We start from the raw sequence: 19,072 nt of genomic DNA, 5'->3' as shown, positions 1-19,072 counted from the left end.
CAGTATATAGTGTACTGTATGTGTGGTCAATTTATATTTTTTGTGCAGCAGTATACACTTTTGGTATATTGAAATAAAATGAAAACTGCGCTCATAAATGGATAAAATAATGGTGATGTGATTCAAAATAACTGTGAATACAACCTTGTAGGATGCAGCTGTTCAAACGGAGAGCTCAGCACTCCAGGCTAATACAGAAAACAAGTAAAAGAGAACAGCGCAAAGAAAAACCTCATGGTGTAGTATATTAAGAAATTCAATTTATATTTAAAAAGGGTGAGTATTGCACGTACATCTAGTAAAAAATCACAAAGCATGACATGTTTGGGACATGTTACCCATCTGTAGACAGCTGTTCATCAGTGGCAGAGGTTCGCATGGATCAGCTCGCCGTTGGAGATCACTCAGCAGTAGCAGGGACTCTCCTGGATCAACTCGCTGATGGAGATCACTCCCAGCGTCTGTAGTTATCACCGTGGTCTCCGTTGAGCTCCTTCACTTCCTGACACGTGCACAAGGGCGTCTGACGTCATCAGATGGCGTCCGGTAGTGTCTTAGTGTCTTTAGTTCGTCGCGCTGAATGGCGCTAACCGGCGAGAAAGTCACAGAAGGACAGCAGGTCCCAGGCAGGCAGTGTGATAAAAAAGTACCACAATGGGTATATAAAGCATAAGTAGGGAATGCGCCCACTCCTACGCGTTTCGTTATAAATAACTTCTTCAGGGAATGATAGAGGATGTTCCGGGGCGCTTCATATACCCTCAGATCTCTCCTGATTGGCCGTGCTAGATTGACCCGACTCAAAACACCTCTGGGAAATTAACCCATTCAGCGCTGGGTCTTAGTCAAGACAGGCGGCCTCTCAGCTAGAGATAGGGGGTGACAACATAACATATAACATTAAAACACAATTTTATTTGGTTAACAGGGTATTAGAATGTAAAATCTAAAAATAAAGAAAAAATAATTAGTAACATCCTAATTTAAAAAGACGTAAATAAACACTCATACCTAATGCTACATGATAAAATGATATGGTCGAATTTGTATTACACAGACAAATTAAGAGAAATCATTAAAAATGAAATAAAAGATCTAAAAGATCTGATATAATGTTAAAAAATCTCTAATGTTCACTGGTGATATAAAACTATCTTTAAAAATCAGAATAGGGACCAGACGTCAAGTTCCTCGTTTAGGCCCAGTGGGGACAGAGTTTGTAACTTATAAATCCACAGGCTCTCCTGTTTGGATAATTTTTTATCTCTGTCTCCACCACGTCTCCCTGAGGATACAATTTGTATGCCTAAATAGCTTAAAAGTGAGGGATCGCTGTTATGTTTTGATTTAAAATGTCTAGATACGCTATGCTGTTCAAAACCTATTCTGATATTCCTGGCGTGTTCTAGAATCCTCACTCTAAGGAATCTTTTCGTCCGCCCAACATATTGATACCCACAGGGGCATTGTAGCAAGTACACTACATATGTTGATTTACAAGATATGCAATCTTTTATGGTGAATTTTTCTTTGGTGCTGCTTGAAATAAATGTTTTACGTTCTGTATTCAGCATTTTGCAAGCCTTACATCTTCCACAGCTAAAGTTACCGTTAGGTTTGCTGGGCATCCAGGTGGTCTCTGATGATGTACTTATTGGACCACCAATGTCACTTGGTGCCAGATGGTGTTTCAGAGTCTTAGCCCTACGGTAAATAAAGCTTGGTTTCGGATGCAGAGCCTTGTCATAGCCACATTTACTTCAGAAACGAATTCGAACCAGATAGACTTCCTGGACCTTAGTTTGGCATCCAGGACGGGTGAAAACATCAATACTAAAACATTTTTTAAAAAGGTAGACACCAACAGCTTCCTATTATCATCCAGTAATCACAAGAGAACCTGGATTGATAATATACCATTAAGCCAGTTCATGCGCATTAAGCGAAATTGTAGTCTTCAGACGGATTTTGAATCCCAATCAACTTCTCTGTTTGAGAGGTTCATTGAACGTGGCTATGACAAGGCTCTGTTGTTCAATTCTTTGGAGAAGGTAGAAAAGATGGAGAGAGACTCCTTACTGATTCAGAAGAAACAAATAAATAGGGATGAAAGTGACAAACTCAAAGTACCATTTATTACGGAATTTAGTTCAGTAAGTAAGAGCATCCAGAAGATAATCAATAACAACTGGAAAGTTCTATGTAATGATCCAATCCTAGGTCCCTCTCTGCATCCGAAACCAAGCTTTATTTACCGTAGGGCTAAGACTCTGAAACACCATCTGGCACCAAGTGACATTGGTGGTCCAATAAGTACATCATCAGAGACCACCTGGATGCCCAGCAAACCTAACGGTAACTTTAGCTGTGGAAGATGTAAGGCTTGCAAAATGCTGAATACAGAACGTAAAACATGTATTTCAAGCAGCACCAAAGAAAAATTCACCATAAAAGATTGCATATCTTGTAAATCAACATATGTAGTGTACTTGCTACAATGCCCCTGTGGGTATCAATATGTTGGGCGGACGAAAAGATTCCTTAGAGTGAGGATTCTAGAACACGCCAGGAATATCAGAATAGGTTTTGAACAGCATAGCGTATCTAGACATTTTAAATCAAAACATAACAGCGATCCCTCACTTTTAAGCTATTTAGGCATACAAATTGTATCCTCAGGGAGACGTGGTGGAGACAGAGATAAAAAATTATCCAAACAGGAGAGCCTGTGGATTTATAAGTTACAAACTCTGTCCCCACTGGGCCTAAACGAGGAACTTGACGTCTGGTCCCTATTCTGATTTTTAAAGATAGTTTTATATCACCAGTGAACATTAGAGATTTTTTAACATTATATCAGATCTTTTAGATCTTTTATTTCATTTTTAATGATTTCTCTTAATTTGTCTGTGTAATACAAATTCGACCATATCATTTTATCATGTAGCATTAGGTATGAGTGTTTATTTACGTCTTTTTAAATTAGGATGTTACTAATTATTTTTTCTTTATTTTTAGATTTTACATTCTAATACCCTGTTAACCAAATAAAATTGTGTTTTAATGTTATATGTTATGTTGTCACCCCCTATCTCTAGCTGAGAGGCCGCCTGTCTTGACTAAGACCCAGCGCTGAATGGGTTAATTTCCCAGAGGTGTTTTGAGTCGGGTCAATCTAGCACGGCCAATCAGGAGAGATCTGAGGGTATATGAAGCGCCCCGGAACATCCTCTATCATTCCCTGAAGAAGTTATTTATAACGAAACGCGTAGGAGTGGGCGCATTCCCTACTTATGCTTTATATACCCATTGTGGTACTTTTTTATCACACTGCCTGCCTGGGACCTGCTGTCCTTCTGTGACTTTCTCGCCGGTTAGCGCCATTCAGCGCGACGAACTAAAGACACTAAGACACTACCGGACGCCATCTGATGACGTCAGACGCCCTTGTGCACGTGTCAGGAAGTGAAGGAGCTCAACGGAGACCACGGTGATAACTACAGACGCTGGGAGTGATCTCCATCAGCGAGTTGATCCAGGAGAGTCCCTGCTACTGCTGAGTGATCTCCAACGGCGAGCTGATCCATGCGAACCTCTGCCACTGACGAACAGCTGTCTACAGATGGGTAACATGTCCCAAACATGTCATGCTTTGTGATTTTTTACTAGATGTACGTGCAATACTCACCCTTTTTAAATATAAATTGAATTTCTTAATATACTACACCATGAGGTTTTTCTTTGCGCTGTTCTCTTTTCCTTACTTTTGGTATATTGCAATTCATCTTACAACGGAATATACAGTATATGATGTGTATTTATTATGATATAACAACAGTATACCGTATTTATATAGTATATTTATTATATTACAACAGTATATAGTGTATGTGTGGTCAATTTATATTTTTTGTGCAGCAGTATACACTTTTGGTATATTGCAATTCATCTTACAACAGAATATACAGTATATGATGTGTATTTATTATGATATAACAACAGTATATTTATATAGTATATTTATATTACAACAGTACTGTATACTGTATATTTTGTCTATTTATATTTATAGTACAGCAGTATACATTTTTTGTATATTTATATTTACTGTATATTACAACATTACATGTACAGTATACAGTATACATTTTATATTGCTGCATATTAATAACACAATATAATTTCTTTGCATTGTAGGGAGACTACTCTTCTGGTGGACAGAGTAAGTGAGGAGAATGATGAGAGGAGCGCATTAAGGGTTAAAAACACTGCAGGAAAACCACAATCTGACTGTATCCGAGAGCAGCATAAAGAAGATGAGACGCAGAATTGGATGGAAATATGGACGTGTGCGGTAGGTACAATTTCTCAAATATAATGCCGCCTAATGCACTGTACTTGACTAGTGTTGCCTTACCGTATGCACTGTACTGTACTATTGAGCACTTTTCTTTTCTTGCTATAGGAATCATGAATAAAGATTTCTTCCAAGACAACATTGTGCCCGTGATAGTGCGATACATCACACAAGACTTTCCCAATGGTCATCGCTTTTACCAGGACAATGATCCCAAGCACACCGCGTCGACGGCGCATATCCTTGAGCGCGGCATCAACTGGGTGAAGACGCCAGCGGAGTAAGTGCAGTAGACCGTGTCCCATTTATGTTCCCCACTGTTTTTACTGTGTACTGTATCTCTTAAACTAATTGTCCTTTCTTTCCAATCACAGATCGCCAGACTTCAATCCGATCGAAATGGTCTGGCATCAGCTGAAGGACCACATCCGTAAAGTGGCGAAACCCTCCAAGAAGGACGAGTTGTATAAAGCCATAATGAGTTTTTGGAACGATGTACTCACCGTGGAACGATGCAATAAATATATAGACCATATTGCCACTGTGTTGCCCATTGTCATCGCGCGCAATGGGCAAGCATCAGGAAAGTAGTACAGTGCTGTAGTATTGTACAGTAAGTACAGTATGATACAGGTAAGTATGGCACAGATTTTTTCTTTCCCAATAGTCAGAGTATACAGTAGTTCCAGTATACAGTACAGTAGACTAGTTTGACAGTACTACAGTAACTGCCTACTAACTGCTCCATTTTTTTCTTTCCAGAGAAAGCTGCACCAGCCACCTACTGTACAGTAGTTCTACCATAATACAGTACGCACATACAGTACAGTACAGTAACTGAACAAAGTTTTTGTTTTCTTGTCGTTCCAGGAAAAAGGGTGCCCAAGGGGGAGGGGGGGCCTTGTGTTCCATCAAATCTGCTTGTGCAGTCAAATGTACAGTATATAAACAGCAGTAATGATGTACACAAAACCTCTCCTCTCTCAATGAACTACTGTACCGCAGACACAATGAGGATACTGTTACAGTATGAAGGGAAAAAGAACAGGATGGGTTATTTAACATTACAGTATACTGTGCAATATTTATACTGTATATTTATATATACTGTATTTTTATTCTAAAGGTATTCGAGAATGTACTGTACTGTATGAGGACCTGGTGACTTTCAACCCTCTCAGACCCACAGAACGGATTATTTCACATTACTGTATATTTATCCTGTATATTTTCAGTAATTTAGAAGCAGTGGCTGTTCTGAACAGAACAGTTACTGTAAGCAAACGGATGCACATCAGATTTACATTTCAAATTCGAGGGGATTTTTCCAAAGCAGGCAGGCCTCCCTCTAAGGAAGGTGGATGGTGGGATGATACAGTACTCTGGCTGGCCTCCTGCTGAATCTTGTTACCGTAGCCAGCCCAGGGCCAGATTAACAAAACAATGGCTTGGATTGGATTAGCCAGACGATTGATGCTTGGCCAGGGAGGGATTAAAAACTCTAAGGGAGGGGGTGGGTGGTGTAGCTGTAGGATTGTACTGTGTCAGTATTTCCAACGGCAGGTCACCCTAATAATTGCATGAATAAACCCCCAAAGACAAGGCCCAAATATAGTACAGTATACTGTATACTGCATATACAGTACAGAGCTGTATACTGTATTATAAATAAATAATCATACAGTACTGTACAGTATGTATTATTGTGTGTTGAGGTTTTGAATTGCTGTTAACTTGAAATGTTTCACCATTGTATTGTACTGTATTTGTAAATAAAAGTTTTTTGTGGCGACTTCAGCAATAAAAGAACTGGTTAATTTATCTCACATAAAGTACGTGAATACGACCGCAATCACCATTGTAAATGGGTGCATAGGATGGAACGACAGGTGCTAAAGGGGTATAAATATGATATTTATCAGTGTTGATCAAAGAGAGTTGATCAGAAGGATTCCCCTTATAAAGTATACAGCACTCTATTGTCATTCATACAGTATAGTAAAGGGTAGACAACAAATGGTCTTGCAGTATACTGTATTACTAAAAATCTGTCAGGTTGACCAGAATCACTGCGGATATCGGAAAATAATACAATTTTATTAATTCTACGTAGAATTAATAAAATTGTATTATTTTCCGATATCCGCAGTGATTCTGGTCAACCTGACAGATTTTTAGTAATACAGTATACTGCAAGACCATTTGTTGTATACCCTTTACTATACTGTACTGTATGAATGACAATAGAGTGCTGTACAGTATATAAGGGGAATCCTTCTGATCAACTCTCTTTGATCAACACTGATAAATACAGTAATTTATCTCACACTCAGTACTACAAACTGCTTTTTGCTTGCAATAAACAAACAAACAGGGAAGTGCTATATGAGTTAGGATCAGGCCCAGCAGCCACTTTATGTTGAAAACCACATATGAAATGAGCATAAAATTGCATGAATAATTACACAAAAATATATAAAATAAATAGCACAAGTCTCTGACAGAGAGAAATTGTCCAGGTGGTGTGGATACAGGTTAATGCCCCTGTCTGATAGGACAGACTCGGGCAAGAATGGCCTGTGAGAGGTGAATATCCAGAATGGTAGCTGGGATGGAAAGCGCTACCAACTGTGCAGGTATTGAAGTGTGTAGAAATGGGAAGGTGCCGTAGGCATCAAATGTGGAAAGCGCTCACCCAGACTTCATACACTTCGCGCTTTTTGCTTGCAGACTGCAAAGCCGCAAGACCAGCAACATTGTAAAAAAAGAGCAAAAAAAGAGCAATGAGCGCAAAATTGGCGTGGGAACTTCTGTTCTAGGGCCCCTAGAAATAATATTCTTTATTTTATTTATAAACTCACATTTATAAACCCCGTCACCCACCCCCGCTACACACAATAAAGCGGGCACTTACAGTACACTATATATTTATTTCTCTTCATGTATTTATTTAGATTTATTTATTAATTGTGGAGCTGCTGTGCGTGAGGGGCCATGGCCAGGATGGGGGGGAGTAACGGTACAGTATGTGGGTAGGGGGTGAGGGTGGTTAGACCTCACAGTACATTATGCACATTGGGTCCCCCCCCTCCCCACATTTACATACACTGCACGACATCAATACAGGGAGGGTTTACCAATGCAGGGAGGGTTTACCAATGCAGGTAAGGCTTTAGGCCTTTATATCTCTCTCCCTTCATTGTAATCTGTTTAACAGAAACATTAGGGGGGAAGGGGCTTTAGGCCTTTATCTCTCTCCCTTCATTGTAATCTGTTTAACAGAAACATTAGGGGGGAAGGGGCTTTAGGCCTTTATCTCTCTCCCTTCATTGTAATCTGCTTAACAGAAACATTAGGGGGGAAGGGGCTTTAGGCCTTTATATCTCTCTCCCTTCAGTGTAATCTGTTTAACAGAAACATTAGGGGGGAGGGGGCTTTCAACAATGCTGTGTATAATGTATAAGGTTTTTTACAATTAGATAGATGTAATCCTTGGTATTGTAAGGGTTAGCTTTGGTTTTAAATTGTGTTTTCTGGTTGGTACTTACAGTATATATTGATTTTGGTTTACTTGATTGGTTAAAATACTGTAGTTGACTTGTTTGGAAGTGTTTGTATTTACTGGTAGAGTAGCTTGCAATTATATTGTTAACATTCATTTGCAGAATGTACAGTATATGGTGCATAGATTTAATGCTATGCATCATTTACAGTATACAATGTAAATGCAATGTACTGTGTGGATTGGAATGTTATGTTTTATATTGTAAAATCAGTTAGGATTATTAAATGGATTATTATTATTATTGTCTGTACTGTATAGAGATGCGTTATTTGTAGGACAGTATGATTTTGATAACCATTCTACATGTACTGTATTTGTATATTGGTTCATCATCTGTGTGTGTATACTGTATACTGTATACTATACAGTATATATATATATATATATATATATATATATATATATATACAGTATATATATATACTGTACATAGTATATACTGTATATGTACTGTATAGGGATTGTTATTATATATACTGTATAATGTATATATATATCCAGTATATATATAGTATATACTGTACAGTATATATTTATTTCTCTTCATGTATTTATTTATTTATTTATTTATTTAGATTTATTTATTAATTGTGGGGCTGCTGTGCGTGATTTTTTTTTATTGGGGGTGAGGGGGGTGTTTGGCCCTTGGTGTGAGTTTAGGACTTGCAGCAGCAGCACAATTAATAAATAAATCTAAATAAATAAATAAATAAATGACAATAAATACATTTGAAATACATTTTTATTGATAGTGTAGATGTGCAGGGGGTCTCCGGAGCTGAAGCGCACAGGTTTCAGGTCTGGGGACCCCGTGCCCCCCGAGATACAGGCCCCTTTAGGGGGTGCCGGTATCCCTCTGCTCGGTTTACAGGCCGCGATCACGTGATCGGGGCCTTTAACGCAGAGCACTCAGCACTCAGAAACACAGGCCAGGCAGATTTAACACACACACACACACAATAGGGGGAGGTTTTTTTACATAGATTGCAGGGAAGCTTAACGCACACACACAATAGGGGGATAGGGGGAGGGGGTTTTACATAGATTAGAGAGAAGGCAGGGAGTTTTAAAAGCGAGAATAGGGGGAGGGGGTTTTACATAGATTAGAGAGAAGCCAGGGAGTTTTAACACAGACATGAAAAATATGTATTGAATGTATTAATTGTTTATTATGCCTTAACCCCTTCATTGCCTTAGCGGCTATCCGCTATGGTAATGACGCAGCATTTTCCGTATTTTTAATAATATTGATCAGGAGCAGGGGGGGGTCCCTGAGCATTCATTTCTGGCTCAGGGAACCCCCTGCTCACTGTACAATATTATTAAAATACAGAAATGATGCTTCTTTACCATAGCGCATAGAAGCTAAGGTAAAGAACGAGTGTTTATTTATACTGTATATTGTATGTGTTTTATTGATACTGTACATGTGCAGAGGGTCTCCAGAGCAGAAGCGCACAGGTTTCAGATCTGGGGACCCCGTGCCCCCCGAGATACAGGCCCCTTTAGGGGGTGCCGGTATCCCTCTGCTCTGCTTGGTTTACAGGCCGCGGTCACGTGATCGGGCCCTTTAAACCAAGCAGAGGGATACCGGCACCCCCTAAAGGGGCCTGTATCTCGGGGGGCACGGGGTCCACAGACCTAAAACCAACGCGATTCAGCTCAGGAGACCCCCTGCACATCTACACTATCAATAAAAATGTATTTCAAATGTATTTATTGTCATTTATTTATTTATTTATTTAGATTTATTTATTTATTTTTTGGCGGCTGCTGTGTGTGTGTGTATTTTTTTATTGTGGGTAGCGGGAGGGTGGGTGAATGGGGTATTAGCCCCAACGATGGTTGGGGAGGGCTTGCGGGGGGGGGGTAGCGGGAGGGCTTAACCCCTTCATGACCGTAGTGGTATTAACTGCTACGGTCGTGAAGGGGTTAAGTGCACCCGCAACCCCCCCCCCCCTCCCGCAAGTCCTAAACTCACACCAAGGGCCAAATACCCCCCTCACCCATCCCCACTACACACAATAAAGCGGGCACGGTGGGTTAACCCCTTCATTGCCTTAGCGGCTATCCGCTATGGTAATGACGCAGCATTTTCCTTTTTTTTTATAATATTGATCAGGAGCAGGGGGGGGGTCCCTGAGCATTAATTTCTGGCTCAGGGAACCCCCTGCTCACTGTACAATATTATTAAATCTCTCTCTCTGCTGCAAACACATCTCGCCCCCAGTATGTGCAGTAATTTACTGAACATGTACTGTAGAATAAATGCATAGTTTTATTTATTCGGGTTTATTACACAGTACTGTATACTGTTCGGCCGGAAAACATCAGCATACTGTACTGTACAGCACAATATTATCCATCGAAATCCCCCCATTAGCCGTTTTCTTTTCTGAGGAAAAACAAAATGAAAAGTTTTAATGTACAGTAATGGTCAGCCCCCTAAAGAAGTACCCAGCCTGCCCCACCAAAATAATACGGCAACAATACAGTACTCACCATACTGTATTACTGAATTTCCCATTCAGCTTGCGCCTTCGCCGGACCACTGCCAGTCCAGCTTTCGTCGATAGTTTGCAGAGGGACTAGCCCACCTGTAGTCAGCGGGAAATCGCTTAGGTACATGCAAGCTTCATCAAAACTGGCCGCGAAATCCGACTCTGTCTCAGGGTTGTCACTGACGGCGGGGCCATCATTAGAAGCTGGTGCTGGTGCTGGTTCTGGTTCTGGCGCATTGCTTGGCAGGGACTGTCGCTTTACCCTTCGCCTTTTGCCGCCTCCATGATCATAGATACGGGAAAAACCCTGTGACACACACCAATACCCTCCAACAAATTGGGGCTCAATACGGTGAAAACAGGGGTCACTACATAACCTTTTCCTTATTGCATGCTTCCACAAATGAGGAGTTGGCGAAAATCTGTAAAAGTCATAGTTTTCGATAAAATACTGATAAATTTGAACAACTGTTGCCATCTTATCCTCTGTTGCATTAATAGCGGCCCATATCAAATAAGCATAACTTCTGTCAGGTTTTTGGAACACGGGCTGCATTTGAACACTCATGTCTCTGGAGAATAGTGTAAGCGAAAATGGTCTTTGTCTTTATTTAATACAGTATGTAAAGCCTAAATTGATAAATTTTTTGCAACGTCTTCCTTCAGTCTCAAGGGCAAGTTACAATAGCATACTGTACTGGGGTAAAGTATCTTTTTTTAAACGAAACAACTGCAAAGCCCACACATTACTTAAGTCATGAGTTTATGCCATCTGGTGGACAAGCGAAACATTGCAGCCTAGTAAATCCTTCTCATTATCATTTTACAGATCAGGCCCCCGTCAGCCAGGCATGAACCGTGGCTGGGAAGGCAAACGCAACGAAGCATGCAAGAGGTGAGCAGCGGCGGATTCCAGGTATCTGCCAGGTACAAACTGGGCATTTGCTCGAATAAAGTGTGTCGGTGCAGTATATATGGGTGCTTAAAGATTAATACAGGGACCAAATATCTATATCTTCGTTTAACCCCTTAGGGGTCAACGAACTCATTTGGTAAATCCAAAAGGTTTCTTGGTAGGAGAGGCTTTTAATTCTATCGCCTCCCCGCCTCTCTTTAGGAACCACTTTAATGCCCTTAAACATTAGTTTAGAAGGGTCTTTATTATGATGTAGTGCATAGTGGCGGGAAAGGCTATGTTTTTCATAACCAATTTTGATGTTCCTGATATGCTCCTGTATACGGATCTTTAAGCATCTTTTTGTGCGGCCTATATATTGAAGGCCGCACTCACAATTAACCAAATAAACCACATGGGTTGAATTGCAATTAATAAAGGAATCAATGGCAAAGCTCTCACAGGTAACAAACGATTTGAACGTTTTCCTCGCAGGGTGTAGGTGCTTACATATTGAACACCTCCCACACTGGAAGTTACCAACTGGTCTATCACCAATCCAAGTGATTGGGGCAGGTTTAACACAAACATTACCCACATCACTGGGGGCCAATGAATTTTTAAGATTTGTTGCCCTCCTATATATGAATTTGGGGGCATCTGGAAGGCGGTCACCTAGAACTGGGTCATTACATAAAATTGCCCAATGTCTCTGAATAATTTATTCGATTTTCTTATTAACTGAGTTGAAGGTTGTAATTAAAGGTACCTCTAACAGATTACTCTGATTATTTATTTGTTCCTTAATTTTTGGGACTAACATTGTTTGTCTGTCCATACAACGTACTATATTAAGATCTTTAGACAAGCTAACACTCGAATAGCCTCTTTCAAGGAATTGTCAAACAACAATTGGGACTGCTCCTCAAAATCATGTTCCCCACTACAATTTCGTTTAATCCTAATGAATTGACCTCTGGGAATATTAGTAATCCATGATTTTTTGTGGTTACTACTCGCCATTAACAAGTTGTTGGCATCGATTTCTTTAAAGAAAACTTTGGTAGATATGTTCCATTGTCCAATGCTGTCAATTGTAAGTCCAAAAAGTTAATACTGATGGGGTCAGAGACATGTGTAAAAACCAAGTTTTTGTCATTGGTGTTCAAGTAGGTGAGGAAAGAGCAAAAGGACGAATCATCCCCCTCCCAGACACAGAGGATGTCGTCGATATAGCGACGGCAAATGATGATATGTTGTCTGAAGGGGTTGTTGTTCCAAATGCTCTGCAACTCCCACTGACCCATATACAGGTTTGCGAAACTGGGAGCAAATCTTGTGTCTATTGCAGTTCCGCAAACCTGTATAAAGAACTCTGCAAGGAACATAAAATAATTGTGGGTAAGTATGAAGTCAATGGATTTCAAAATAAATTCGGTGTTAAGGTGATGTAGTGTCGTATCTGCCTCCAGCAAAAATCTGACTGCAAGGAGTCCCTTGTCATGTGGAATGTGAGTGTAGAGCGCCTGCACATCACAAGTGATCCATTTGTAGGTACTCTTCCACTCAAAATCCTGAAAAGTGTGCAGGACAGAAGATGTATCTTTTAAATAAGATGGCAAAAGACTTACATAAACTAGCAAGAAGAAATCCACATACTGCGAAAGGTTCGCAGGAAAGGAAGGGGCGGACAGAAGGGAAAAGTATGGGTGAAAGGTAAGTGAACCTCTGTGTTAAAACCAGAAAGATACTAATCATGCAAAAAATGCTGCAGTTCCCAGTCAACATTAAGACCGTGTGGTTGCAAAGTATCTAACAAAAATATCCATTGCATCTCCATTTAATTTAATTTATTAAGTCGGTCTCCCCCTCTGATGTTAGTAGGGATATGAGTGACGCCAAAGAATCTAAAGTTCTTCAGACCACCATTCAAACAGGATGTAAAATGTTTGCTGACGGGATGGAAAAGATCTTTTTTGAGTATCAATCTTACATGTTCAGATATTCTGATGTGTAGCGGGCGAATTGTTCGTCCAACATATTTGGCTTTGCAGCCACACATTATAACATACACCACATAACTCGTGTGACAATTGATAAATGTAGAGATTCTAAATTTGGACACTGTAGATACCATAGCTATTCTTTTAGTAAGTATTGCATACTGGCAGCATTTACAGAATCCACATTTAAAGAACCCTTTGGGTATAGTTGTTACTTGTGATGTAGGTGGAGACTGAAATAGACTTTTGGAAAGGGACGTAGCCAAGGTATTTGCTCTTCTAAATGCAAATCTTGGTTTCTGCACATACAGTATGGTTCCAAATCTGGGTCAAGTTTCAACACATTCCAATGTTTGGATATAATGTGTTGAATTCGTGGGTCCTGTCTACTGAATTTAGTTATAAACAAGGGATTGTCTGCAAATGTATTTTTAGTCAGTTTTTTTTTTTTCTTTTTTAACAACATAGTTCTATCCGCACAGTCAGCATGCATGAAGGCCTGTTCTATATCTTTAGTAGAATAACCTTTATCTGCAAATTTGAGACTTAGGTTCTTAGAGTGTTGGAGAAATTTGTCCTGATCTGAGCATAATCTTTTGTGGCGTAAAAATTGCCCTTTTGGTATACCATGGATCATGGATCTAGGATGGCAGCTCTTAGCATATAGATATGAATTTCTTAAGGGGGGCTTGGTATAAATGTCAGTAGAAATCAGAGATCCTGGGCCACCATGGAGTGTCACATCTAAAAAATTAATATTGTGAGGATCAGTGATGGATGTAAAATGAAGATTAATATCGTTAGTGTTTAAAGTGTCAATAAAAGTGTGTAGTGAATGAAGATCACCATCCCAAATGAAAACCAAATCGTCAATATACACTGGCGACACACTTTATTCGAGCTCGGCTAGTCCCACGAATTCGGGTATACCCGGGTGTATTGAGGTTTGTGACTGTTTTCTGCCCGAGTGCATTGAGGTATTTTCCAGGCAGGGATTGAAGCATTTTATTCCCGCTGGCTGCAATACTGCACAGTATATATATATATATACTGCATTACAATTCATGAATTTATGCCATCTGGTAGACACGCGAAGCATTGCAGCCTATTAAATCCTAATCATTATCATTTAACAGATCAGCCGCCCGTCAGCCAGGCATGAACCCAGGCTGGGAAGGCAAACGCAACGGGGCTTGTCAGAGGTGAGGAGCGGCGCATTCCAGGTATCTGCCAGGTACATACTGGGTATTTGCTCGAATAATGTGTGTCGGTGCAGTACCGTTTATAGAAAATAATATTTGAACGAAAAATATTAGTGTCACCAAAAACGTGAGTGCTTTCCCATAAACCCATAAAAAGGTTGGCATATGAGGGCGCAAATGACGTCCCCATAGCCGTACCTTGTGTCTGAAGATAAAAAAGTGAGTCAAATAAAAAATAATTGTGTGTCAATAGAAACCAGATACAATCGCTAATGAAAGTGGTTTGTGCAGTGGAAAGAGAAGATAGTTCCAAATAGTGAAAAATAGCTTTAAGGCCGTGTTCATGTGCAATGATTGTATAGAGTGATGTGACATCCATGGTGACCCATCTGTAGCTCTCCTTCCAAACAATATTCTCCAACTCAATAAGTAAGGCAGTGGTGTCCTGTAAAAATGATGGTAGTTGTTGTACAATGGGCTGTAGGAAATGATCGACATAGCGAGATACACCATCTCCCAAAGATCCAATACTGGAGACGATGGGTCGCCCCGGAGGGTTCTCCAATGATTTATGGATCTTTGGGAGATGGTGGAATATCGGTATGATGGGGGATTCGCATTTGAGATATTTTCTCTCTTTATTGCTCAGAACTTGTAGGACATCACCTAGCTCGAGAAGTGTTTCTAGTTCTTCAAGAAACCTCTTTGTGGGATCTGTTCTCAACCTTGTATAAAATGTGTTGTCACTCAATAATCGAATGGCTTCTTTCCTATAATTGATAGAGGATTGTACAATAATGGCCCCTCCTTTATCCGCATTTTTGATTACAATGGAACGGTAATTTTTGAGTGATTCTAAATCTACTTTTTCTTGTCTGGTTAAATTATGTGTTCTATGAGTAGACCCTGGAAAGGAGAAACCTTTTGCTAATAGTCTAAGGTCTCTATCAACCTGACATTCAAACGTAGAGATGCATGAGCCCTTAGAACTATTTGGGATGAAAGATGAACGAGATTTTAATCCTGAATCAACGTGTCCAAAGAAAGGGGGTTCTATGGAAATGTCTGTGCAACATTCATCATAGAGTTTGTGCATGTCTGTGTTGAACGCATGTTCTCTAAAAGAGCACACTCCCTTATTCAGTAATGAATTATCAGGCTCTGTCGTATCAACAATTGGATTCACTGCCATTTGACCCTTTTTAGAAAACAATTTTTTCAGCGCCAACTGGCGCGTATATTTTTGAAGATCTATGATTGTGTTAAAGAGATCAAAGTCCTCTTGGGGCGCGAAGTTTAAACCTTTATTGAGAAGGACAATTTGTTGTGGGGTGAGCGGGGTGTCTGAGATGTTAATGATGTTGCTAAGAGAGGGGTCTAGGAGTATTTTTTCCTCTTGTTGTCTGAGCCTGATGTTTTCTCTGCTCTTTTTCCCCCTTCTGCACCTTTTCCGTTTTTTGATGGTACATAATGTGTGTTTGGGAGATTGGTTTTAGATCTATCATCTTTGTGACTAGAAATATATGTATTTTTGAAATATCCATCATCAGAATCTCTATGGTCTTTTATGCTTTGTTTTGAAAAGGACACTGATGGTCTGTCCATATTGTCAGACGAATCTGTATCAAAACTAGACCTTCGTTCTGTGTATGGTGATTTCAAAATTGATCTAGTTGTGGGCTTTTGATTAGAATGATCACTGTCAGTAGACATCTTGCGAGGCGTAGAGTGAAACATAGCTCTAGGCCTATCAAAATCTCTATTGGAACCCAATCTTTCCCAAGAATACACTTGGTTCCTCTCATAATCTGTTTTGTCTCTAAAGAACTTTTCTTGTTTCTTAGAGACTACACCCTTTTCCATTTGCTCTATATTTTGTAAAAGGATTTTGTCGTTATGGGGAAAACGATCCATATCACAAAATGTATGTAATTCTTTTTTAAGAATATCAATTTCAGTTGTAAGAGACTTTTTTCTTTCACCTTATACCGTACAATCAATTGCATAAGATCAGTTGAACAAGTGTCCAATATTTTTCTCCAGTGTAATTCAAATTCTTTATCTGGAAAGCCAAATGAGGGCATTTTCTTCACACGTAATCCTCTAGGGATTCGTTTGACCCTTAAATAGTTCTCCAGTGATGTTATGTCCCAAAAAATTCTGATGTCTTGGGTTAACAGCTTTTCCAGTTTAACAAAATGATCAATTAAATCTGTAGCATTGTCACATGTGATGTTGGCTGAAGATTCATCAAATAAGTGTAAAGCCCTTTTTGTTCTTTCTGAGTTATTCCCGCATTTCTGCACATAGCTGGTAGTAATATCAGTTGTTATGTCCTGTTCCTCATCCATGTTATATAGGGATTCAATTCAACCCTTTAGATTAGTAATCAGAGATATCTTAATCATATATTTCTTTCAACAATAAAAGAGTCACCACTAACCCTGGTATAATGTGGGTAATCTTCTTAGTAATACATATATTTAAATCCCACAATTGACTCGAGCAACCTGTGTACTGTCTGGTAGAACTGGATAATGAGATTTATCCTATCAGGTGCATCAGAGTCTCTTTATAGTAGCCGCTGCAGGTAATGAATATGTATATAGTCTTAGAAAAAAGGAAAAGCAACTGGCCCTGCTTAGGGCACCAAATGTTGCAAGCACTCACGGTTTGGGGAGTAATGATGGTTTGATGAGGTCTCAGTAGCCGTGTAGTTGCACCGCCAACCCTTTCATGACTAGCGTCACGTGGGGCGGTCACGCGACCGGCGGTGTTCTTCTCTGGTGTCTGTAGAAGGGGACCGGTAGGCTCCTTTACTCTGCAGGGCTGTTGGTCTCTGGTCTCTGTGATAAACTGCTACCTCTGGCGTGTCAGCTGTATGATGCGAGGCGGTCACGTGACCCGCGGGACTCCCCTCTGTGTGCAGCAGCTACCGGTGTGCAATCCAACATACAGCAGTATGTGAGCTCTTCCAGCAGCAGCAGGAAAAATCGTGGAGCACAACCGAGAAAACGAAGCAGGGTAGACGTGGTGTGGTGACTTCAAATTTTTTTTATTCAAACAGACAGGTGTAGCTAGTGGATCATCTGACGCGTTTCAGCCCTAGGGCCTTTGTCAAAGAATGATCCATCAGCTTAAGGGATACATAGATATAGGCAAAATTAACACAGAACACCTGCACCAAATAAAGATCAGGTGAGGTGGGTAATTCACCTAATACCACTGGGTGGGAACATAAAAAACATTTAAAAACAGTGCCAGCAATATATCATACAGATCATGATTACATGAAGATAACTAATGTAAAGCAATGTCAGCCTTGTAATAACTGACCTAAATATAAGTAAATCTCAACGTTATGTATGCATGTAATGATTGCTTGGCAACAATAAAATACAAAATGAATAAAACAACAACAGTCTGTTATGAAACAATGTAATTCAGTATATTATGTATAACATGTAAATATCTCAGTTCGACATAATAAATGGACCATGACAGGACCATAACAACTTGTTGAGAACTTATTTGTAATGGTTAAAAAAAAAATCCACAAATGCGCACCAGGGATTAGTGGAAGGTAATTTATTAAAAATACACAAAAACTGAGGGGATCCAACCCCACCTCAGAACAGCTGTGCAGCTGGATGGCTAAGTACTACCAAGGAGAACACCTAATGGTGACTAAACCCTAAGCTGCACAGTATACAAATACAGTAAAATTTATATAAAAAACATGAAAGAAAAAAACAAACATGAAAATAACCTATCAACAGATTTGTATAGAAACCGCCATAGGGTTGGGCACTGGCAAGGGGAAACGGACACTCACACTGAGACAGTCAGCAGACTCGCGGTGTCTGCACAGGATCCGGATCTCGGCACCGCGGAGATGGATAAAACCGCTGCTGTCTCCTGCAGGCTCCGTCTCAGCTTACCAGCATACACGCGCAGGATAACCTGTCGTGACCTCTACGCGTTTCGTACCAAGTACTTCGTCAGTTCACCTAGATTTGAGAGTTTCTGGGGAGACGCTTTATGTACATGCTGCAAAGGGATCATCCACACCATCACACAGCACGAGCGCTGAATACCCTGTTTTTTCTACCTTATTTGTAATGGAGCAGGGTATCTGAGAATGTGATGAGGGTATTACATGAGGGGGAGAGGGGGAGGAGGAGGGGGGGGAGACGGGGAGGGGGGTGGAGGGGGAGGAGGGGGGGAGACGGGGAGGGGGGGGAGGGGGAGAAGGGGGGGAGGGGGTGTGGGGGGGGGGTGGAAAGGAAGGGGCAAAGCACAAAAAGGGGCTTTTGACCACATCCACGCCAGCACAGGTCAACCGCGCCGGGGTAGATCTGGCTCAGCCTAGCAGAAGTCAGGTACCACTGAAATAGGATTTTATATATGTTTTCTTTTATTGTTGTGCAAATTGACGTTTTTGGGGCCTGCTCCCAGATCTCCTCCCAGTCTTCCGGGTCTATTGAAAGGCCTAGTTCCTCAGACCATCTTTGCATGTATCGATGGTTAGGTGGTGTGGAAGGTGACT

This window comes from Ascaphus truei, chromosome 1 (genome assembly GCF_040206685.1).
Source record: "Ascaphus truei isolate aAscTru1 chromosome 1, aAscTru1.hap1, whole genome shotgun sequence".
NCBI lineage: Eukaryota > Metazoa > Chordata > Amphibia > Anura > Ascaphidae > Ascaphus > Ascaphus truei.
This window is presented reverse-complemented; position numbering follows the sequence as displayed.